Source organism: Myotis daubentonii, chromosome 2 (genome assembly GCF_963259705.1).
Source record: "Myotis daubentonii chromosome 2, mMyoDau2.1, whole genome shotgun sequence".
In the NCBI taxonomy this organism is placed as follows: Eukaryota; Metazoa; Chordata; class Mammalia; order Chiroptera; family Vespertilionidae; genus Myotis; species Myotis daubentonii.
Window position 1 is genome coordinate 136616940 of NC_081841.1, and position 25250 is coordinate 136642189.

Consider the following 25250-nt stretch of genomic DNA (forward strand, 5'->3'; position numbering starts at 1 on the left):
GTGAGCGTCCAATGAATCAATGCACGCAAAGGCCTTGCTTACAGCGTTGACTCTGCTTATTATCTTGGTCGTCCTCCAGCTCCTGGCCCCAGGCCTTTCACCAAGCCAGCGCTCAAGCAAAGTGTGTTGACTTCAACTGCATATTCCCCTTCTTCTGGTCTTTATGCTTTTTTTCCATAAGTAATAGGAAGATGGCAACCCTAAGAACATTTGTTCTAATTAAATGGCAAGCATTAGTCTGGCAGGTATTGCTCAGTTGGTTGGAGTGCTGTTCCATACACTGGAAGGTCATAGGTTTGATTCCCATCAGAGCACATACCCAAGTTGGGGGTTCAATCCCTGTTCCTGGTGTATATGGGAGGCAACCGATAAGTTTCTCTCTCACAATGAAGTTTCTCTCTCTTTCTCTTTCCCTTCCTCTCTCTTTCAAATCAGTAAAGCCATATCCTTGGGTGAAGGTCAAAAAAATAAATACATAAAAAGAAAAAGAATATTAAATAGCAAGTATTAATAAGTATGTTTAAACAAAGATAATTCATTTCCCCCACATGGTCTGAACATGTATACATACAAAATACAGTGCCACATGCTCAATAGTCTACCCTTCAGAAAGTTGAAACCCAGCGTCATTCTGATTATTACTAAACATCTGTCAAGCACCTGGTTGTGTTCAAGGCTCTGTGGACCCTGGGCATAGGGCGAGGGTTAGACACAGTGTGAGATGCTTTTAGAAGAGAAGAAATATGTTAACCTAATAAAAATACAATGCCTAATGCCACATATGTTCTAAAGCCACAAATTTAAATTCAGTATAAACCAAAATGAACATAATTTCCCCAGTGTATGTGCCTCATCCAGTATTTAGGGAGTATACATTGTATATTGAACACAAAATTTAGAAGAATAAAACTAATATGTCCTTTGCTTAATAGACAACCCTTAAACCATTCCATAATGCACAAATGTTCTTGGGTTTTAATGACACCTCATTTAAGCTCTGAGTTCTTTAGGGGAGCAACTACTTTTTTAATTATGAAGAATGTTTTCTGGGTTGTCAATTTTCCATGGAAACGCACCACATCATAGGTACAGACTTTTAAAAAATTTTTCAATAAGAAATCATTTGGAAAGATTTGCCAAATCTTTCAGCCAGCCGAGTCAAATTTGAGATTCATAATTAAGTTCAGTTGGAATTAGCAGTATTCAGTCTGCCTGAATAGTTTTATATGTAGCTGGAAGCGTTAGTTTTAAAAAATTTTAATAATAAGGCTCTCTCTTGTTATCCCCTTCATCTCTTTGAACACCAGGGCTGCCTGTTTTTCTGATTTAGTTTGTTTCCTGCTTAGGAGTGCTTTTTTTTTTTTTTAAATATATTTTATTGATTTTTTACAGAGAAGAAGGGAGAGAGATAGAGAGTTAGAAACATCGATGAGAGAGAAACATCGATCAGCTGCCTCCTGCACATCTCCTACTGGGGATGTGCCCGCAACCCAGGTACATGCCCTTGACCGGAATCGAACCTGGGACCTTTCAGTCCGCAGGCCGACGCTCTATCCACTGAGCCAAACCGGTTTCGGCAGGAGTGCTTTTGATAGACATAAAGGGTGCCCAACGGGAAGGTTACAGTCACAGTCGGGCTCACTGCCACCCCAGCACCACACTGGGTGCTGGAGGGGAGCGCAGGGTCCTCCAGCCCGTGGCGGGGCCAACTGAAGGGGGCCGGGGCCATCTCACTCGCAGTTGGTAGACGCTTCCCATTGAATTGAGTGCGATCTGAGCAGGCTTACTCTGGAGTTGCTTAGAGCTCTGCAGAGGGCCACAAGCATTCAGATGGGGCAAGTGAGTCCACGCCACTTGCCGTCGGGGTGGAGCTCCTGCACCAGCAGACCCAGGGCAAGCATGTCCGTGGTGAGAGGAGCCTGGGAGGACAAGCTGTTTGTCGCCTTCTGTGTGCACATGTAATGACAGCCCGGAGGAGGAATCCAGCAGTGGTGTGTGTCTATCAGTGACCACCCCGTTAAAGACAAGCATTATATTTTCACCACAAAGGAATGTCTCCTGGGAGCCCAAATGCTTAACAAGAAAGGGTGATTAATTAAAACTAATACAGCTTCAAGATGATAAAATACATCTTCCGAGGTGGGCTCGGTAGCTTGCTTCATTCCTAAATTCTGGAAACAGCTTCATTTACAAGCATAGTTGTCGCTTGACCTGGGAAGAGTATAACCGAATGGCCAGAAACACAAGGCTTTCTCTCTCTCTCTCTCTCTCTCTCTCTCTCTCTCTCTTCTTGCTAATCTTGCCAAATAATTCCAATGTATGTTTATTTTGGATAGATTTTTTTCAGTGCCCTGATTTTATATACCGTTACGGTTCTCTCTTCATAATGAACATGTTCCTGAAAACTATAAAATCATCATTTTGTAAATTGCTTTACCTTTTAAGTGCAAGAGACAGGTGCTATTACCTGGGAGGGAAGCGTTCCTTCTGCCCAGCCAGGCTGTGTTCATCTGTTTTGTAAATTCACATTTGGAGCCTACACTGTCTTTAAGTTTAGCCCCTTAGAATCTTATTTTTACGTGGCGCCTGACAATGCCTTATTCCTGACATCGCTCTCAGATATGCACACATTTTCCATAACCGTGTGTTTTATGTAAAGTTGATCTGTGCTGCTGAAATCGCATTGTGTCTAGGAAAGCACGGATTTCCCCGACACTGTAACCACTCACGTGCGCTGCACCTCCACAAAACCGGCGCCCTCGCGGAGGTTCTCAAACAAACCACCTGCTTGATACTGGCTTGGAGCTGGTGGGCTCTCACTGGCTTCCGTGCAATAGGCCAGCACCTTCTCCAGCTGCATGTGCAGAGTAGACTCGGGCTCTGTTAGCCCTGGCTTCTTGCCTAGTGACATGAGCCCGGGGAGCCTGGTGAAGGGCTTGGGATGTTGGGCTGTTGGCAGTCAGAGGAGAAGAGTGAGGAAGTTAACAGCCAATTTTCAGAAAGAACCACACAGACCCTGACCTGGGAAGAGTGTAACCGAATGGCCAGAAGCACAAGGGCCCAGCCCAGTTGCTGGTGCACAGCCCCAGTGTGTGGATTCCCCTCACCTGCCAGGGACGCTGTTACCGGATTACAGTTTATTATGTTCTCTGGGCATATCGTCTGATAAGTTGATGCAGGATCATTGCATAGGAGAGTAGATGTAATCCTGTTTTCTTAGCAGGCTTTCAGGACACTGAGGGAATATTTATGTAATAAGATGCAAAGTTGCTATGGAAAATACTATAGCAACCCAACATCTTCCCAGAGCCAGGCAGCCACTTGTAACAGCAATCTAAATTTACATTTATTTTAGTGTCATTTTATCGACACTCTTGGTATCTCATTCTGACAGGATGTTAAAATATGTTTTCAGGTTGTATTTGAGCAGAATTAACACAGTGCTGTTAGATTTTAAGTGTGGTTTTCACAACTTCTGAAAAAAAAATCAGAATATTTTTGAGGGAATTTAGATGACTTCATCTGGGTAAGTTTGTAAGTTTTCTTTTTCTTTCCTAAATGTAGGAAAGAATTCCTAGTAGTATTTATTCCTAATTTTGCTTTTTAGTTTGTAAATAACAAGTAGGAATTTCTGATTGTGAAATAGGGATCACCCTTTTCAACATTGACACAATTTGTCGAGTGCTCTCCTCTGATTCTATTGGTGCTCATAGAAAGCACTTTTAGTAGATCAGCTCACGGCCCTCCAGTAGCATGTAACATGTTAAACATAAATTCTGTTTTTCTTTTTCAAACTTCTTTTAAAAATTGATTTTGAGAAAGAGAGGAAGGAAGAGGGAGAGGGGGAGAGAAACATTAACATCGATATGAGAACGAAACATTAATTGGCTGCCTCCTGCATGCCCATTACCGGAGATCAAGCCCCAAACCCAGGCATATGCCCAGACTGGGAGTCGAACCAGCAACCTCTTGGTGCGGGATGATGCCTAACCAACTGAGCCACACCAGCCAAGGCAAACCTGTTTTTCATATAAAAATAACACCTGGTCATTTTGGAAGATCTAATAATGAATAATAAAGAAAGAAGAAAATAGCCCTGGCCAGGTGGCTCAATTGGTTGGAGGGTCATCGCATAGACCAAAAAGGTTGCGGGTTCCATTCCTGGTCTGGGCATATATAAGGAGGCAACCAACCAATGATGTTTCTCTCTCTCTCCCTTTCTCTTCCTCTCTCTCTAAATTCAATTTAAAAATTGTCTTTAGTTGAGAACTTTTTTTAAAAAAGAAGAAAATAAAATCGTGTTAGTTTCTATAAAAGACTGTGTGGTTTCTATTTTTTCTTCTACAAAGATTAACTATGTAAGCACTTTTCTATGTATTTTTAAAGCTCAGACATAGTAATTCTGCATGATTTTGTTTTCAGACAGACCTTATATAACAAGTGAATTTTTTAAGCTTCCTTTTTATATGTTAATGAAATAGAAAATTAGAGCAAATCATGTGTATCCTTCCAGGATCATGGGCTCTTTCACAGGCACCTATGAGAATTGATGCTATAATCTTTGAGGTGTCCAAAGCGAATGCCTGAGGTTATTAAAATCCTGAAAACTGGACCAGCCCTCCCAAAAGCATGTTCCAGATCCCTTAAATGTGCGTGTGGCAGAGAAGCTGTAGTTACCTAGCTGGTTGGTAGTGGAAAGAGAGCATCTACTGATTTTCCTCTGTGCCTCTCCAGTTACACCTTCAAGTGTGACTCTAACACTGTGAAAGTGGGACACTAGCCAAAAGAATCAATAACAGACCCTATTAAAACATATGTTGGGACCAACTTCTTAGCACACTGGTGGACTTACTGATGGACTTGCTGTTTATGAACATCATTGTCCTACTTCTCCTCTGCTTTCATACTGCATTGCTTATCCGTGGCATAAAACTATTATATTGATTTCTAACACTGTTGCTCATAAGCTTCATTAATCAAAGACCTAAAGATGCTGGATTTATGGTATGAATACAAAAATGAGGACGGGAGAATGTCTTACAGAATTCCATTTGGTCATACACATTCATTGCTATGCAACTAATGAAAAAAAATAATTGAAAGAAGTAATCACTTTCTTCCCTTCCTTAGAAATTCCGCCTGCTGCTGTATGATACTGATGCAGCAGGTCCTCATGTAGCATCGTTTTGTTCAGAGCTATTTCATTATAATGTTGATGAGAAAAAAAAAAATGATTCCTGGCTGGAGTCACTGTGCGAAATCTGCACGTTTTCCCACATCTGCGTGGGTTTCTCCAGCTTCTCGTTTCCTCCCACGTCCCAGTGATGTTCCGGAGAGGTGAACTGGTTAAGTGTCTAAGTTGTCCCCGTCTGGGTGATGTGGGTGTGCGTGCGCCCGGCGATGGAATGGTGTCCTGTCCTGGCCAGGGTTAGTTCCCACCTTGTGCCCTGAGCTGCTGGGATAGGCTCTGCAGAGCCACCTCAACCCTTAACTGGAACAAAGGGGTTGGAAAAAATGATCTTACTTGTCTTTATTAATCTCTCTTAAATGTATGTATGGCTTACGTCTATTTCAATGTTTAATATTAGAAGTATTTAAGCTTAGAAGTTTGGTAATGTTTTTGTGATCAGAAATATGCTCCAGAAACTTAACTCCCATTTGTATCAATTAGCCTATGGTCAAGTTGGTTTTGTCGTATATTGTCCCACATAAAGTCACAATTTTCAAGAACATATGGATTATGTTAAGTGAAGACTTAACTGTACTTAGAAGCCCTGGATATTGAAGTTTGCTAATTAAAAGCTAGTATAGTAAGCCCTCCCATATCTAAATGGCTTAGAGACACTTCTCTCACTTGGGTGAATGTCGTTGATACCAGAGAGGGACTAAGTACTCAGCAACTGTTCTCCCTGGTTCTAGGGCACAATGTGGAAGCCTTCTGGGAGGTGGCCAGAGAAAGGAAGTTGTATTAGACTCCTATACTAGCAGAGAAGGAGGGGCAGATGTTTTAAGGCAGAGTCTATTCTATAGGGTTTCAGGCTGGGTGTTGCAGGTTCTTCAATGAGCCCACTGTAACTTCTAGAGCTGCTGGGTCCCAGAGGCCCTATATCTCCACTTGGGCCATGTGGGTCCTTGCCACTTGACACAGTTACCTAACTCTCCAATTATCAGAACTACTCTAGAAACATGTAAATATCTAACACCAGGGCACTGGTTAATTAATTATATACATACTAGAGGCCCGCTGCACAAAAATTTGTGCACTCGGGGGGCAGGGGGGTCCCTCAGCCTGGCCTGTGCCCTCTTGCAGTCTGCGACCCCTTGGGAGATAACGACCTGCTGGCTTAGGCCTGCTCCCGGGTGGCAGAGGGCAGGCCCAATCCCTAGGTGCAGCCCCTGGTCAGGCTCAGAGCAGGGCCGATTAGGGAGTTGGGGCGTCACCCCCTGTCATGCACAGAGCAGGGAGGATCGGGAGGTTGAGATGCCACCCTCAGTCAAGCTCAGGGTAGGGCCGATTGGGGGGTTGGGGCACTGCCCCCTATCACACTCAAGGCAGGGTTGATGGGGAGGTTGCGGTGCCACCCTCTGTCACGCACAGAGCAGGGCCAATCAGGGGGGTTGGGGCTCCATACCCTGTCACGCACAGAGCAGGGTCAATCAGGGGGGTGGGGAGCTCCCTCCTCCTGTCACACACAGAGCAGGGCCCATCAGGAGGTTGGGGAGCTCCCCCCGTCACTCACAGAGTAGGGCCAATAGGGGAGTTGGGGCACCGTCCCCTGTCACACACAGAGCAGGGCGGATCAGGGGGTTGGGGCGCCGCCACTGTCACACGCAGGGCAGGGCTGATGGGGAGGTTATGGCTCTACCCCATCACACACAGAGCAGGGCCCATGGGGGTAGGGGTTGGGGCACCGAACCCTGTCACACACAGAGCAGGGCCGATCAGGGGGTTGGGGCGCCGCACCCTGTCCCACACAGAGCCGAAGGGCAATCAGGGGGTTGGGGAGCTCCCCCCTATCAGGCACAGAGCAGGGCTGATCAGGGGTTGGGGCGCCTTCCCTTGTCACAGACAGAGCAGGGCGGATAGGAAGGTTGTGGCCCCGCCCCCAGTCACACACAGAGCTGCAGGGCGATCAGGGGGTTTGGGCGCTGCCTCCTGTCATGCTGATCCCAGTGCCAGGAGGCCTCGCGGCTCCACTGATCCCGGTGCTGGGAGGCATATTACCCTTTTACTATATAGGATAGAGGCCTGGTGCACAGGTGGGGGCCAGCTGGTTTGCCCTGAAGGGTGTCCTGGATCAGGGTGGGGGTCCCCACTGGGGTGCCTGGCCAGCCTGGGTGAGGGGATGATGGCTGTTTGCAGCTGGTCACACACCCTTCAGGGTGGGGGTCCCCACTGGGGTGCCTGGCCAGTCTGGGTGAGGGGCTGAGGGCTGTTTTCAGGCTGGCGGGTGACTGAAGCTCCCAACTGCTCCTTTTTTTCTTTTTTTTTATTCTGGTCCAGCTTTAGCTCTGGCTCCAGCTCTGAGGCCTCTGCTGCTGAAAGCAGGTATCTGGTTTGTTTGGGTTCTATAATCGAAACACTGTATCAACTCCAGCTCTGAGATCCCAGCTGGCTGAAAGCAGGTTTCTGGGGTTTTGTTTAGCTTCTATATTTGTAACAATGTTTCAAACTGCAAGCTCAGAGGCCGGCAGTGGCAGGCGGGGAACGTTGATTTCCTCCGTCACTGAAGCAAGCAAGCCTCATGTTCGCTTCAAGCTGCCTGGCTGCTGGCCGCCATCTTGGTTGGCAGTTAATTTGCATATCACCCTGATTGGCCAATGGGAAGGGTAGCAGACGTACAGCTAATTACCATGTTTCTCTTTTATCAGATAGGACTAGAGACCCAATGCATGAAATTCATGCAAGAGTAGGCCTTCCTTCCCCCGGCTGCCAGCACTGTCTTCCCTCTGGCACCCGGGACCTGGGTTTCCCTCTCAGCCCTGGCTTCATCTGGAAGGTCGTTCGGAAGGACGTCAGGTCTAATTAGCATATTATGCTTTTATTATTATAGATTAGAGGCCCGGTGCATGAAATTCATGCATGGCGGGGGGGGAGCGTCTTTCAGCCTGGCCTACACCCTCTCCAATCTGGGACCTCTCGGGGATGTCCAACTGTCAGTAAGTCAGACATCCCTTTCACAATCCGGGACCACTGGCTCCTACCCGCTCACCTGCCTGCCTGCCTGATTGACCCTAACTGCCCCTGCCTGCCAGTTTGATCGCCCCTACCTTGCTCCCCTGCCGGCCTGATCAACCCTAACTGCCTCTGCCTCAGTCCCCGGCCTAAGCCACAGTCTGGCCTCCCTCTGCAGGAGGTGACCTGGCCAGGGTTGCCAGGGGAAGGCACTGCACCCATTACCTTGCTGCTGCTGCCACTGCCGGCCTGAGCCTGGGCCTTTCACAGCCGCCCGAGGTTGCCTGAGCCTCGGCCTGGTCCTCGCAGCAGCCACCGTGGCTTTATCTGGAAGGACATCCGGATGGTCATCTGGAAGACATCCACTCTAATTAGCACATTACCCTTTTATTAGTATAGATACGCAGCCTTAAAATGAATCATGTTTAGAAAACTATATAATGGCATGGGAGAAGGCTCTTGATACATTGCTAAGTGATTGTTAAACAAGAAATAACTGAGGCTTCAAAGCAGTCCAAATCTTTATGTGGGGACTTTAGGGATTCAAGAGGAACCTGAACTGTGCTCTGAGGGTGGAGGAAAAAGACAATGTTTATAAAAGTACAACCCGCAGGCTTACATAGTTGATTTGAAAGAGTTATGGTTGGCATAGACAAAAACAACTAACATTAATTAATATGGGGATAGGTTACCATGCTGTTTGCTAGGCTGGAGTTCATAGAAATAAGCCTCAGTCTGAGCATGGCAGCAGATGTAGCCAGTTATGGTTCTCACCATCTAAAAGTCCAGGTGCCATCCAGGTATAGACGTGCATAAGACCAACTTCCTCCATGGCCTCCTGTCTCCACCTCAGGATCCCATGACAATTAGCGACCATTTCAGATATTTCTGTTCACAAAGTCAAAGTAGTTACAAATCAATGTATAGGCCATTCCTGTTGTGTGTTTGTGTATGTGTTAGACTCACAATTTGTATGTTAGGGGATAATCTGTAAGGATTATAGGTCAAAAAATTCTGAGTGATTATCTCTAGATGGTGTGAGAAAAGATGATTTTGTTTTCTTCTTTGTGCATCTGAAAAAAAGTTCCATAATATGCTCATGTATTGCTTTATTTTAATAATTAAGCTACCTTAAATACTAATTTTTAAATTAAGAGGATATGGTAAAATTCTTATTGATAGGGCAGTACCACCTGGTCATTTTCAATCATTTAGGACAGTGGTCAGCAAACTGTGGCTCGCGAGCCACATGCGGCTTTTTGGCCCCTTGAGTGTGGCTCTTCCACAAAATACCGACTTCTGCGCATGGGCTACGAAGTTTCAATCGCACTGTACATGCGCACCCGCACGTGGTATTTTGTGGAAGAGCCACGCTCAAGGGGCCAAAGAACTGCATGTGGCTTGCGAGCTGCAGTTTGCTGACCACTGGTTTAGGAAGACAGTCAAAAGCAGTAAAGAACAGTAACAAGTATCAGGAGGACATTTACTGGTTGCCTTCTTTTGCTTTAAACTAGGGAATTTCCACATTTCATTTACCATAATATGCTTACCTTTCTAGACCACACTGTCTTACCATTCCCTATTTCAAGGGCTGATCATATTTGCATAACTATTTATTAAGGATCCAACAAATAATTCAAGTTCTAAACCAGCCAGACATGTTGAGTTCTTACCCACAGAGATTGGCAATGATGAGTCTCTCCAGGCATAGAAGAGACCCTTAGAAATCATCTTGTATAGCCTCCTCCTTTTTTCACAAATAGGAATATGCAGTCCATGTTGAGAAATTTTGTTATTTGTCCAAGATAGTAAATGGAAAGTCTAGAACTCAACACCAGTTTCCTTCTTTCTAGGCTAATGACTTTTCCATGGCATGACTAATTTCATGGGAGAAAAGTGCCAGAATATTCCTGAAATGCCTTAAGTGGCATCCTAAGAGTCAGTTGCCAAATAAAATCCACCAGGGACTTTGAATGCCTGCTGTGTGTGTGGCCCTGTGGTGCCATTTGGAGGCAAAGGTAGACTGGAGATGTTCAGTACATGTCAACCCAGACAAAGCTGGCTGGGCCTTATGCTTAGTCTTTCCATTATTTTCCGTATTTTCTACTAACCGGAGATTGGCTTCAACACAGGTGGTGTATCCAGAAACAGTTTTTAAGCTCATTCCAACTTTTAAAAATATTCAGGAAATTGGCACGATCCCTTTTCTAGTTGGGTGATATGTATTTCCTCAGAAACAGTCTGCTCAATGGTTTTAGGCAAGAGAAAGAAGAAATGCTTTCCTTTGGTAAACAGCATATTGTCACAACCCATGTTTCCACTGCCTACCTCTCCAAAAAAAGTAAAAAATTAAAACTGAGGACATTTCTCAAAGCACAGGCATAGAGTTGATGGTTGATCTGCAATGATCTGAGCTACAGCACTAGCCCTTTAACTTCCCTTCTTTTCCCATGTTTCCTTTGCATTTCCAGGGCCAGGGAGAACCTACCTGCCCATCACCATTTTATTGACTCTCCATCTAACTTCAAGATTTAATTGAAGTGCTCTTCCTGCTTCCTGTTCCTGAGGCTTTTCTTTATGAGTTGTACCTCCCAATAAATCTTTAAAATAAGAGTCAATGGGAGAAGATCTGCAATAATATCAATCTTACTGAGATGCACAGACTCTGAGAAGATTTGGCCTAGAAGAAATCTTAGAAGTAATATGTCCTCTCCCATACCACCCCATGTTCTAAATTAATGAGAAAAATGTGGGTGTTTTTTTTTTACCCCCCCCCCCCGCCACAATAATTAGTTGGAATGCTGAGAAAGTTCTGCAAGTTTATAGTGGGTAATTTTTGCAATTATAAGTTTTCAGGCACAACTTATTTGGCAAATCTTTTGGAGATAGGATAGGGGATTTCATTCTTCCTTCAGTTATCTACCAATCAGTTGTTTAAGAAATGTCTCCACCTGCTATCCTAGACTTTCCTAGTTTAGTTTACATGATCTGAGCATCCTAGTCATTCATTTCTCTATGCTTTGTTCTTTTCCTCCTTAAGTTGTCTTAAGCAATGTCATAATACCAAGCAGTGATAAAACTAAAACAACAAATATTCAGTGAATTCTCATGATGTATGTGAGAACATGATATCATTTTACTTGCAGTGCCAGATTAAGGGAAAAAATAGCAAGTGAAATCTTCTAAGACTAATATTCAGTTTTGATCTAAGAGTGTTGCTTATCTACTCTAAAAAAATCCTAGTAGCATATTATCAGAGTTCTCTCTGTTCTGGAATAGCACTGGGTCATGGTTCCATACAGTGCCTGCTCTCTATTCTCAGAAGTCTCAGCAACACTAATAGATAAAGTCTACAAAATAAAAAAACCTGTGAGAGCTGAGAGTATCTGAGAAGTTGTATAAATCTGTTCATCAGAACTCTGTCTTATACCTGGAGAAGGTTTGTTTTGTTTCTATTTTTTAATATATTTTTATTGATTTTAGAGAGGAAGGAAGAGAAAGAGAGAGTTAGAAACATCAGTGATGAGAGAGAATCATTGATCGGATGCCTCCTATACGCCTCCAACTGGGGATCAAGCCCACGAGCTGGCCATGTGCCCTTGACTGGAATTGAACCAAGGACCCTTCAGTCCGCAGGCTGATGCTCTATCCATGGAGATAAACCAGCTAGGGCTGTTTTGTTTCTTTGTTTTAGCAAATAAGGGTGAAAACATGCAGAGATGGGAAGACCTTCCACCTGCTATGCCCCTTAAAGACTAGTTCAGGATCTTTTCCTCTCTGGCCAGTGCATTGCATTTTATACAGTAAGTGGACAAGAATTTGTTCAGTGAATAGATAGGAAATTAAAACTAGGAAGAGCCCTCGCTGAGTGGCTCAGTTGGTGGGAGTACCATCCGGTACACCAAAAGGTAGCGGGTTTGATTCCCTGTCAGGGCACATGCCTGGGCTCCTTGTTTGATCCCAGTTGAGACTTGTATGAGAAGCAACCAATTAATGTTTTTCTTACACCAGTGTTTCTCTCTATCTTTCTTTTCCCTCTTCTCTATCTAAAATCAGTAAAAACATATCCTCAATGAGGATTTAAAAAAAACTAGGAAGAATGAAATTTTAATCTGTTGAAGGATTTTTTTTCCTGTTTAGTCCAAAGGAAACACACACAACAACAACACAACATCTACTTCATTGTCCCAGACCTGACTATGTGTTCCAGATGAGGACCCCAGGCGTAATTAAAGCCCCACCTCTCTCTCTCTCTCTCTAATACCCTGTGGCCTCCTTCCAATATATAATCGTGTCTGCATGGCACTCTGAGGTCAGTGGCACCAAAATGTGAGATGCAGATCAGCATCACCATAGTTCCTCTCAGGCCTCCCCTCCCAGAAATGCCTCCGAGTCCCCAAACTCCCACTGAGTCCAGTCCCTCCTCACTCCGCTGTGGAGTTCTGCTCCACCATTATATATCAGAGACTCTGTCACACTTCAGAGCAGGAAGAACGACATGCTCTCTCAAAGTAAAGGATGGAGCTAAAAGAAAAAAATTAGTAAGGTAACATTTCAAACTTTCTCCTCTAGAACTAGGTTGAGACTACTGCAGATGGAAAATATATCTTGATTTATTTATTTATTTATTTATTTATTTTTAGTAATTGAAAGTTGTTAGATCCTTTGGCTTTTGAAATAGAAATTAAAACTTAATTGGACTGTTTGCCCCTTCCATAGAACGTTTATGCCCCAAGGAATCGTATAATTGATGCCAGATCATCAGCACTGTGTTCACAAAGCACTTTATGTAAAACTATACATGGCACCTTCTCTCTCATGTTCAATAAAAAGCTAGTAACAAGAGAGCTGCTTTCTCAGAGGAATTCTTTTAACCTTTCAGAAATAAAATATTTCATGCTAATTCCTGCTTAATTGGATGGAAGTCATTTCTTTAAAATCATTGAGCATAAGTTTGAAATCTGTTCCATCCCTGACCTCTTTAATTCAATCAAGGTCACCTCATAAACTTGCCCAAACAGCTCTATTTCTCACTTGGAAAAGGGGGTAGAGGTGTTTAAAAGCATTAGTGTTTGATTATTCGTACTTAACTGGGGATTTAGCACTTGCAGAGGGTTTTTAAGGACTTGCTAGTAAGAATAAATCATTGCTCTCTGAAAATATATTCATCAGAAACCAAAAACAAATCATCTTAAGGAGCAAAGCAAAAAAGCAAAAATGGCTTTTTCTGGAGAATTGAAAGAGATTATCATGATCAATACATAGAGGGCTTTAATATCTCCCAGGGAAATATTGCTATAATTTAGCTATCAGACAATTTTCTTGTTTATTTGTTTGGTTGTGTGGGTTTTTTGCTAATCCTCATCAGAGGGTACTTTTTCCATTGCTTTTCAGAGAGAGTGGGAGAGATAGAGGGAAGGAGAGAGAGAGAGAGAGAGAGAGAGAGAGAGAGAGAGAGAGAGAGAGAGAAACATCGATGTGAAAGACAGATTGATTGCCTCCCACACGCTCCTACTGGGCCAGGGATCAAACCTGCAACCCAGGTATGTGCCCTTGACCAGGAATCGAACCCGAGACCCTTCGGTGTGTGGGCCAAGGCTCTAATCACTTAGCAACACTGGCCAGGGGCAGACAGATTTTAAAATATGAGCACTCTCCCTGCCCAAGGACTCAGAGAAGATGAATGCTAGGTTTATGGGAGCAGGATTTGTAGTACTCAGGCTCTGGGGCTGAGAAGTAATGAGAAGATGTGTCCTGTTGAAGAATGCGAAGTGGAGCCAACTGAATGAATGAGAAACCAAGAGTCCTGCAGTAAGTGCTGAGAGGCTTCATTCCCATTTTCTAGGGCTGACTGGGGAATGTCAAGCTCTCCGCGAAGCTCTTTTGAAGAGAGGGTCATGTGGGTGGCCACGTCATTAGAAAGACTCTGAAAAGGTGGCCCACATGAGTGAGAATAGGTATCCCTGGAAGAGAGAGTTTAGGGTCACTGAAAAGAGCAAAGAAATAAGTGAACCAGATGAGGTCAGGAGCCTCTTGAGCTATTTTAGTTTTGTTTCCGGGGTGGCTTGGCAAATGAGGTCCCTTCTCCAAGCCTCAGCAGTAACACAAGGCTCATCCTGAGAGAGTTTCCTCAAGATTGTAAGAAATCACCAATTAAGGGATTCCATGGCATCTGCAAATCCCAGGTACTTTGGCAGTGTTGAGAATTGACACTGGAGCAATAACAGAAGGTCTAAATGAGATGTCCCAGCCCTGGCTGCACATGAGACAGACCTGGGGAGCTACCTACAAATACCAATGGCTGGGAGTTAGTGGCCTGGCGGCGGTGTTATTAAAATGCCCCTCAGTGATTCTGGGGCACAAAAGATTGAAAACACTGGCATGTAACAGGAGGATTCATGGCTGTCAATAATAGGTCAGGAAGAAGGGAAAACACAGGTTGAGGTCAGGCAGTAAAATATGAGAATGAGAGGAAAATAAAAATGGAATAAGAGAGAAAGTGGTTTAGTGGGAAGGAAGTGACTGGCATAGGCAATAATAATAATAATAAACAACAACAACAAAAAAAACAAAGAAGAAATGAAAGGGAGGTCGTTTTTTAGTTTAGGTATGACATATGTGACACAGGGGGGACTCCCCTGATCCTGTGAGTGGCAAGTGCACTTGAAGTGCTTGTGGTTAGTTGGGAAAGAGGCTACCTGGGAGGACAGAAGGCATGAGGGCAGGCTGATGCAGAGACATGTGATGAGAACCAAGGACAGGGTCCCTGTGTTTTTTTTCCTGACTCTGGGAGAACAGCCAGGGACTGTTTGCTCATCTGTCAGTGGTGAGAGAGGGAAGCAGGGATGCGTGGACATATAAGAAAGAGAAAAGACAGCGGATCTAGCGGCTGTCTGGGGAGAGCTTGCACACAGGCCCGGCCCTGTCTCCTCCAGTGAGAGGCTCAGTCTAGGGTGGTGAGTTCCCACAGACACAGCACTGCAGGGCCGCTCCTGGGCGCAGGCCACAGCCCCCTGCAGCAGGAACCTTCTCCAGAAACGCGGCTGCGAAGAAAAGTAATACCCAACATCTAGTAGATCAGAGCACTGTGTTGTGGAGAGACTGCGCTGAGGATTTCTGAAAACATACCGTCACAGTGTCCTCACAGGAGAGGCAGTGAGCGGCTTTCAGAGAGGAACAGGTGGGTAGATTAACGAAATGTAAGAAGGCAAGGCAAGTGGCAGAGACTCCTAACGGACATGTTGGATATTAAAAGCTGGAGAGGAGAGGGTCTCTCAATAACAGAGAAGCTGCTAGAAAAGCCGGAGAGAAAGCAGGTGTCCAACAATAATGAAACAATTCTAAGAGTGGAAGACGGTTATAAAGAAAGCCCGAGGAAATAGGGATGGTTTTAAAAGGCTATGCAGCTGTGAAAAAGAAGGCTCTCTTACCCTTTGAGACAGCATGGAGGGACCTGGAGAGCATTATGCTAAGGAATAAGCCAGTGAAAGGAAGAGTATCTCATGATCTCACTCATATGTGGAATGCCCTGGCGGCGGTGTTATTAAAATGCCCCTCAGTGATTCTGGGGCACAAAAGATTGGAAACACTGGCATGTAACAGGAGGATGGATAGCTGTCAATAATAGGTCGGGAAGAAGACAACAAAACAACAACAAACAAACACAGGTTGAGGTCAGGCAGTAAAATATGAGAATGAGAGGAAAATAAAAATGGAGTAAGAGATAAAGTGGTTTAGTGGGAAGGAAGTGAACAAAATAAACCGAGGAACAAAATAGATCCAGAGACATAGACGCATGCAGCAGACTGACCTATTTCAGATGGGAGGGGGGCAAGAAGAGATTAGCTAATGAACGTATATGCATATATGCAAAGTCCATGGACAGACAATAGGGCAGGGAAGACCTAGGGAGAGGAAGGGAGCTGGGTGGAGGGAGTCAATGGGGGGGGGGGAGGGACATCTGTAATACTGTCAACAAAGAAGATACATTTTTAAAAGGCTAGGGAAGGGGTTCTGAAACTTCAGCATGCATTAGAATCACCCTAGAAATATGCTGAAATGCATATCCCTGGGCCCCATTCCAAAAACTCGGGTTCAGACGTCTGGGACGGGACCAGGAAGCCTCACCTAAGAGATCCCAAGGTGAGACAGACGGGGGCTGTCTGTGGCACAGACACCGGCCTGGCGATGCCAGTGAGCTGTTCACACCCGTGTCCTTCTCCCTTGGCTGTGCGTTTAGAGAGGGTCTGCGTGGTAATGCCAGGCACACCAGGCGTGCATCAATCACTCTCAGCGTCGGTGCCGAGGATATGGGCTGGAGAAGACTTCGGGCAGCCCATCACTTCCCACCAAGCTTAAAACAAAGTCTCGGTTCCCATTTAGACTAGACAGAGTTTCTATAAGGCCAAAACTGAAGCGGGGAGGGGGGGCTTTTCTCTTCAACTCATCTTTGTTACCACAGTATTTGGTGTTTTACTATAAAGTAAAGACTGTGGGAAAAGTCGCTAATCCTTGCAAAGGGCAATGCCTCGTACTGAGAACATACTTAACTTTGGGGCTGACCCTCATTTCACCTTTCAGGAAGTGGATGTTTTATGTGGTAGAAACCTCCAGTTCAGGAGTGTGTGGGGGGAGGTTTAGGGGGGGTTAGGGAGAGTAGGAAAAATTACTTCCTGAGGCAAGATTTCTTGAAGGAAATTAGAAGTGATCTTTTGTTAAAAGGAAAAGAAACCTCCTAGTTAAAAGGAGGAAGAAGTGACGGCCTTAACATTGCCGCAGATCATCTGAGAGGAGTAATTCCTTCAGGGGAAGGGTTGCTGTTCAAAGCTTTTCTCAATAAATAATTATTTTAAAAAAAGCTTCTTTCTTTGGACAAGGTCTACGACAACGCAGGGTGAGTCTGCAGAGCAGGCCCACTGGTGGAGTGCTGTTCCCAAGGTGGGGCGAGGCCGAGGCCACGGGAGGGGTCACCGCGTCAGTGTGGGTTTACCTTGGTTTAAATCTGACTCCCTGTAAAGCAGCGGTTCTCAACCTGTGGGTCGCGACCCCTTGGCGGTCGAACGACCCTTTCACAGGGGTCGCCTAAGACCATCCTGCATATCAGATATTTACATTATGATTCATAACAGTAGCAACATTACAGTTATGAAGTAGCAGCGAAAATAATTTTATGGTTGGGGGTCACCGCAACATGAGGAACTGTATTTAAAGGGCCAGAAGGTTGAGAACCACTGCTGTAAAGAATCTTTAACACCTCAGAGGTGGAGGAAAAAGTACTCCTGCATCTTGGAATTGGAAACAGGGATTGAAAGTGAAAAAGGAAACGAAGTCTCATCAAAAGAAAAGGCGTCCCGGCGATGCCCCTCTTGATGTGCCTGCTGCCTGGACTTGGGGCTCTTAGCGCAGCTCCTCTCCTCAGCCTCACTGATCCTTGCCATCGGCCTCCGCACTTTCCCGGGAGACGGCTGGGCCCCTGTGGATACGTCTCTGCTGGGGAGCAGCCCTCTCCTGCTTCCCCCCAGCTGACTTGGGCTGCCCAGCCCGGGCTCCTTCATGAATTAGCCCTCACTCAGCTCTGCTTTCCCAGCCTGGAGCCTCCTCTCCCGGGGCCCTACCACTGTAACACCCTGTGGGGCGAGCCGCCCCCACCCCCCAGGGCAGGTCTCAGAAGCTGCCCCAGGCCCATACCTGTGTTGGGGGCAGGGGCACTTCTCAGGTCAGATGGGAGCCGCTCTGAGCCTAGAGCAGGCGCTCAGCTAAGGTTCCCAGGAGTCACTGCAGATGTGCTTCCCTGGGGTTAGGCATCCTCACCCTGGCGCTCCGAAGGCATCCCTCACCAGCACAGCGCCCTGCAGTGACCTTCTAAAGGGCAGAGGCACCCTGCTGTTGGAAGCCTGTTTCCTTCCCCTCTTTTCCTCTGAGGACAGTGGGGGTAGATTTGGGAGGTACCGGAGGATAATGTCAATGGGAAAGTGATGAAGCGTGATGTGAATTCTCAATAGTTCAGGAGCCCGGAAGCAACCCAGTCGCTGCCTCCGTGCAGACCACTTCATTAGGGAGAGCTGTGTGGAGGGAGGGCAGAGGGTTTTTTTCTCCAAGGCGCCTGCTGTTGGTTGTGCCTTCAGACTAACATTTAAGCCATTATAATAGCAGGATCTGCTTTACCTGCACTCTCCAAATTACCCTCCTTCCATTGGTCTCACGCAAGGAAGGAAGCAGACACTGCACTGTGCTTCTGTTTAGCTCTCCCCAATAATAACTAATGCGCAGACTGTAATACACACCGCAAGTATAAAATGTTATGTCAATGCTAAGTTGTAATAATAATCATCCTGCAACAGTGTAGCAGAAGGAATTTCTGTGGGCAATTTGAGGAAGATTGCTGTTTCAGTGGTGATACAGGTGTTACTGCAACACAGATCGATGTGGTTCGTGGATACCAGACGAGGCGATCTAGCAGGAGACTGGCCCTGCGCAGGCACCTCTCCATGCTTCCCAGCTCTGAGCCTGGGTGCTGGGAGCACAGAGCTACCGAGGGGCGACCGAGGGACCACAGCCTCAGGAGCCAGTGCTTCACGTCATCATCTGAGGGGGGGGGGGGGCTGCACCTTCCTCGGGCCCCTTCAGACCCTGGGGGCAGACCTGTGTGGGCAGAGGGGTTTCTGCCACCTTTACTCTAATCAGCGGTTCTCAACCTGTGGGTCGCGACCCTTTCACAGAGGTCGCCTAAGACCATTGGAAAACACACATATAATTACATATTGTTTCTGTGATTAATCACTATGCTATAATTATGTTCAATCTGTAAGAATGAAATTGGGGGTCACCACAACATGAGGAACTGTATTAAAGGGTCACGGCATCAGGAAGGTTGAGAACCACTGCAACTGAAGGCGCAGGACACACAAAGCAGAACGTAGGGGAGGAGGCCGTGGGGTAGGCACTCTAGCGGCGGTGCCTCCGGAGTTCTGAGAGCAGCGTGAGTCCTGGGACACAGCTCTCCACATGGAACGTAGGAACTGCTGAGGCTCCGGAGCTGAGCAGTTACTGGCTATCAGTGTGGCCCCGTCAGAGGAGAGAGACCGCGGGGCAGAAGAAGGGACCCCTCAGTGGTTCCGATCAGCCTCAGACAGCCAGGCGGGCGGGGCCATTTCCGAATTTCTCCTGCAGTAAACGTGTGTGTTTGTCTTAAAGGGGGGCCATCCTCTGCTTTCATAGCAGAACCTCCCTCCAACAGAACACTTCCCCGGACAGAGGCAGGAGGGCGTGTCCCTCTGCAGGAGCAGGTTAGCCTCGCAGAAGGGCCCTGGCTCCCTTCCCTCCGGAGCCGCTACGTCCACCTGCCCTGAGGCCCTGATGCAGAGCTTCAGAGTTTAGGCTGCGGAGTCACACCTGCTGAGTGCAAACCCTCCACCCAGTATCAGCCTGTGCAACTCGTGTCCGCAAACTCGGTCTCCTCAGCTGGAAATGGAAATGCTAACCTAGTATTTCCTGCATTATGTTTCTGTGAGGGTGCAAACATATCACATTACCTGGCACATGAAAATATTAGCTCTTCCTGCCACTGTTACTATTACTGCTGCTGCTATCGCTGCTGTTATTTGGGGAAAATGGGGAAGGAAAACAGAGTAGTGGCTTTTTGCCCGAATCTCCTCCTCACTCCCTACCAGGTGCTCAGGGCACTGGGACAGGGCTGACATAGGACCATCTTCAGGGTGCAGAGCTTGGAGCGGGGGTCCATACAAATAAAAGTCAAGGTATGAAACCAGAAGGACAAGCCAAGCACTTAATACCTTCAGAAGTGTTTGTCCAAGTAAGCCCCCAGAACCGCAGTCCAGGACCCAGGTGACAGAGTGAGCAGCGGTTCTCGAAGTGTCCTCTGGGCACCACCAGCGGCAGCACCCCCTGTGGCTTGGAGGAATGCGGATTCTCAGGCTTCATCCCGGACAAACCGTATTGTACGACCCAGAAATATGTGCTTCAGCAGGCCCACCAGGGGAGTCTGATGTGCCAATAACTAGGAACATTGGGTTAGAATAACACCACTTTTTATAAGTAAGTCCCAAATCTTCAGTGGCTTAAAAAAACGTATGTTTATTTCATGGGCACAGAAGACTCCAAAGCAGATAGTCTTGGCCTGTGGGCACCTGTCCTCTGGGTGGTGATTCAGAGACCCGGGTGCATGCCAGCAACGGGGAGAGAACGAGGGATTGAACAGAAGGCAAAGGTCACGCCCCTCAGGCTCCACTGGTGAAAAGTAGTCACACGGTGACCCCTGAGGCACTCACCTCTCAGGGGCAGCACTGCCCCGAGCAGAGGAAACAGTGCCATCTCTGCCACAGAAGACCACCCGGGGACCCCGTGCCCTGCAGGGAGGCCTGCAGCCTGGAGTGTCTCTAAGTCACCAGGCCACCCAGGCTGGAAGGCGAGCAGATACCCTGGGGATGCCTTTGAGGCCTCAGAGCCATCCAGTCATCCAGGGTCTGGACCTACCAGCACAGCCCCTACCTGGGCAGCAACGGATGAAATCCTTGGAAAGGACTTTCCTGGCACATGGGAAAGAAGCACAGTTTAGCTATGTCCCTGGGCATTCCACCCACGTTCCAGAAGGACATCTGGCAAAGCGGAGGGAAGATGTTAAACACAGAGTTCCCCAAAGACACAAAGACAAACTGTTCTTGAGAAATCCCGATATTGTTAGAAACAATTTGTTAAAGTGTTTTATTAGTTAGTTACCTCTTGCCTGAGCATGAAAAGGATATTAACCTACTATTAGCTTACTGGGACATAACCCAAAATAACTTACATTTTTCATTTAGTGCTAATTATTTTTCTGAGGCTGGCTCAGGCCGGTAAGAGAGAGGTTTCAAAGCTTTCATCAGATTATTTACTTAGAGAAGTTATGCATGCCTTATCTGTTTCCATGGAAACACACATAAGTAATACAAGAGACAGAGGAGGAGGTCACTTTGACCATAATTACTATAAAGGATAATGGTTTATGTGGCATCTAGGAAAGAGTACAGTGAGGTGACGTAATACCTTTAAAACCCCTTATTCAGCAGTGTAATTTAATCTTTGGATCAATTTTCATACTAGTATCACTTTGGTAATTTTAGTAATCCGGTGCTAATTTTTAAAGTGTAACTTAATCTTGTTTAGCAAAGCTTTTTCAATGTTATTATTTCAGTTTTGATTCAATCAAGAGATTTCAGTAGCAGTTTTTCTAAAGTCCCGGATGAGTCTACAGCTATGGCTGCCCTGGCCTTACCCTGGTGTCTGCCGCAGCTCCTCGCACCCGGCCTCTCGATGAGAGGTAGATGGTGAATGAACTGATGATAATCCAGAGGCATCACTACATTCAGCAGTGCCTTTAAAATCGCCAAAGGAAGATTTCATTATGTTCAGAAGAGTTTACATTTAAAGTGTCTTATTGTATGCTTTTTTAAAATTGAAAATCAGTCATCCACATGTGGTAGCTGTTAGCTAAATATTCCATTTATTGGAACACAGTGCACTCCTTGGGGATTCTTACAAAAAGATGCATACCGTAGTTTATTTTTAATCCTCAAGCTTATTTGAATAGTGGATTTATTGTGCAGTCTCTCAAGGGTAAATTTTATCATGGAAGCTTCATTACACATTTTTCAAAACCATTTAATTTAATACAGTGTCCCAGAAAGAACTAAAGAGAAATGAGTGGACCTTTTGAGTTTTGGAATTCTTAATACACTGAGAAATTATGTTAGTTAAAAATTATTAGGATTTTGTTTCTTTTAGAGCTCTGGTCCAAGAAACATAATCTAGCTTCCTCCCGGGTGGAGTCAATGTTGGCTGCAACATGATGCTGAATAATGTTTACAAACATGTGGCCTGGAGTTAAGTGGAGTCAATATACAATTTCTCACCCTTTAGAAGATAACCATTTTGCTGTCACATGAGTAACCATATTTTTTTAAAAATATCTTGCTTGAAATCATTTAATCAAGAATGTGAATCAGTTATATGCCCAATTATAAAAACATTGATGCGATTGGCTATGGTATTGATTTGGGGGTGGGAATAGGGGGTTGGATAGAGGAACAGGTGTTGGGGTTTTTATATAGACAATGATATCACATTCCTATTCCAGAAATGCGAACAACATTTTATCCTACTTGGCAGGCACAGTGGTCATTGGCTTAGCCAAGAATAAGAACTGTCAGTAGTGCCACTTCACAGGCTTATAAGAGAACCCCTAAAATAATGGATAGTGCACTCTCCTATATGTATTATGTTCAGATAATATATTTAAATAATGTTGCTGGCTCATGCTTTATAGCTGCTTGCATTTTGCTACACAGATTTCAGCATATCGTGCAGACTATGCAATTCATTTGGAAAATGTAATTTTCATCCCTGCATACTAATCGATTTCTTCACAAACACCTGCTATCAGTTATGATAATAAAAATGCCAGTCTGAATTGAGAAAGGGCCAAATAGAGCTTCCTAAGGAAATGACTTAAGTGTCTTTGAATGCTACTAAATGTAGTAATATGCCTATGTAGTGCCAACACTTTCTTCATCATTTGCATTTTCTGTAATTCTGCCCTATTACAACATCCCTCTTTCAAATGATGCCTCATAACTATTTCCTTATGGATTGGGAAACTGAACTGTCAGGAGTTGGTGTCTCAGGGTGTGGACAAGATCTGAAGTTGGGCTGCACGGTGCCAAAACATACTAGCTCATGTTCCTGCGTATACCCTGGCCCATTTCTAGTTTTCTAAGTCCATAAAACCTCTAAAATCAGCTGATCCTTAGTTTCACTCCCACACATACACCAAATAAAATTTCCCCTATTCATTCCCTTCAGCTTCCAGTTCATTCCACAACCAGCACCAAACCAATCATCCTAAATCACCAGTTTCCTCATGTGCCCCCACTGCCCGAGCACCGTCAGTGCTTCTCAACTGGTCACTCCAGTGAGCCCAACTCTGCATTCTGACTCCTGAGCCTCCGTCCTCTCTCATCACCTGACACGGTTCACCTGCCCCTTTCTGCTTCCACACAGACTCTTCCCTGTTTGGTCAGCCTTCCCCTGCTTCCTGCCCCAAATACTCCCTCCTCTGCTCTCGTCTCTGGTCTTTTGCTTGTGCTTTGGCTCCTGACTAGCTGCCCTTCCCAGTTCTTGGCTTGCATCCTTCTAAGCCACTTTGATTATTCCAGCCTGCATGTTTCCTTCTCTTCTCTGAACTCCCATTGGTCACTCCCTTGTTATATCCCTTGATACTAAGTTGCTTGTTTAGTCATTCAGCCAACATTTATTGAGCGCTGACTCTATGGCAGGCAGCACACTGCCCTCTCTTCCTTTGAATGTGTTAGTTTCATTCAAATGTGTCACTTTATATTACATTTTAAGCTCCTTGAGATATATTTTGTCTCCTTTTTCTGATCCAAGATGCCCAGACAGGTCTGGGCACAGAGAAAGTATGCAGTAAATGCTTGTTGACTAATTGATCCCTAATGGCTGGTGCTAGGGAATTTTCTGGTTAATTGCATGTTCTATTTGATTAGTAATTCAGTGTTGACTATACATAGATTATCATTTTGAAAAGCAGAATACCGTAAAACACTCAACTGTAAGACTATTTGTGACATAAATTGATGTTTGATATTTGAGGAGAGAATGCAGTGGGTGTCACAGCGCTTGGTACAGACCTGTCATCCTTGAACTGTGAGGTGCAGGTAGAGCAGTGGTTCTCAACCTTGGCTGCACATTAGAATCCCCTGGGAATCTTTTTAAAATCCTGATTTCTGGGCCTCATCCTCCGGAAATTCTGTTTCTTTGTTATGGGGTGGGGCCACAACATTAGTAACAAAGAAACAGAATTTCCGGAGGATGAGGCCCAGGTGATTCTAACGTGCAGCCAAGGTTGAGAACCACTGAGGTAGAGCCTCTGGGAGGCTGCCCCCGGCCTGGCTCTCTGATTGGGCTTGGGTGGTGGTGGTGGTGAGCATGGACTGAGAACCAGATGTGCAGTAGGTCCACACTATGCCCCCACAAACCAAAACTTACTTCTAGGAAGAAGTTACTGATAACAGGCTGTTACATTTTTCTCCCACTTTTCTCTTGCTTCCGAGAGTAGAGAATGAATTTTCTGTGGGAGGGAGAAAAGAGTATGGAAAACTGGTGGGAGAGGGAAAGGGGAGAGTCCAAGACTGGTTTCAAACAATCTGATAAGAACCGAACACATCTGGACGGCACAGCAGCCCAATGACTCAAAGCGAAGACGGAGCCAGCAGCCTGGGCGTGAACGCTGTGCTGCTCGCTTTGAGGGACTGGACAAGTTCTCTGACTCTTCCGTGCCTCATTTTTCTCATCTGCAAAAAGTGGGATAACAGCAGCACCGGCATCATAGGCTTCGGGGTGGATAGTTGTAAAAGTGAGTCAGTCCATGGGAAGCTCGAGGCCCAGTGTCCATTATATATGGTGAGTGCTCAGCAAGCAATGACATTCATATGGGAGAGACCACGAAGCAATTCGCTGCAATGTGGGGGAGGGTTCCCCATGCTTAATTTTCTCTTCATTCATTCTCCGCTTTTATTCAGTCTCCGTTGTTTCCGAAGGCTTGATGTGCACGAGCCTGAGTGGACTGTCTCAGTTTCTCGGTAGATGGAGATGTGACTGAGGCCTGGATCTACACACAGAGAACTTTAGGGTTCAGGGAGGAGTATGCACGTACCCACTCGGCCTTGTGGAGAAAAACTGGTTTAAACTGTTGGTAAAACCGATGGAACGAGGTTACCATTCTGATAGGAGTTAGAACAATTTGCCCCAGCAGCAGAGGAGGCTGACGGTGCGCATATCAATCCGCCCTCCCCAGGGCTGCTGCTGCCGCCTCACCCTGAGCAGCCACCAAGGAGCTGGGCAGCGGGGCAGAGGGGAGAGGACGCAGCGTGTTGGTGGGGCTGTTGCCTGGGAGGCACATCCTAAATTTCGAGAGGGTGCCGAGGATATGGGGAGAGGTCATGAGACAGAACGTTGGAAGAAATTAAATCTATGCCCACAGTAAACATTCATATGTAAGACA

General features: G+C 45.8%; 1 protein-coding gene across 5 annotated transcripts in view; it reads left to right on the forward strand.

Moving 5' to 3' along the window:
• ENOX1 (ecto-NOX disulfide-thiol exchanger 1) overlaps positions 1-25250 on the forward strand; it is a 611845-nt gene that overhangs the window by 489538 nt on the left and 97057 nt on the right. The window lies entirely within an intron of this gene.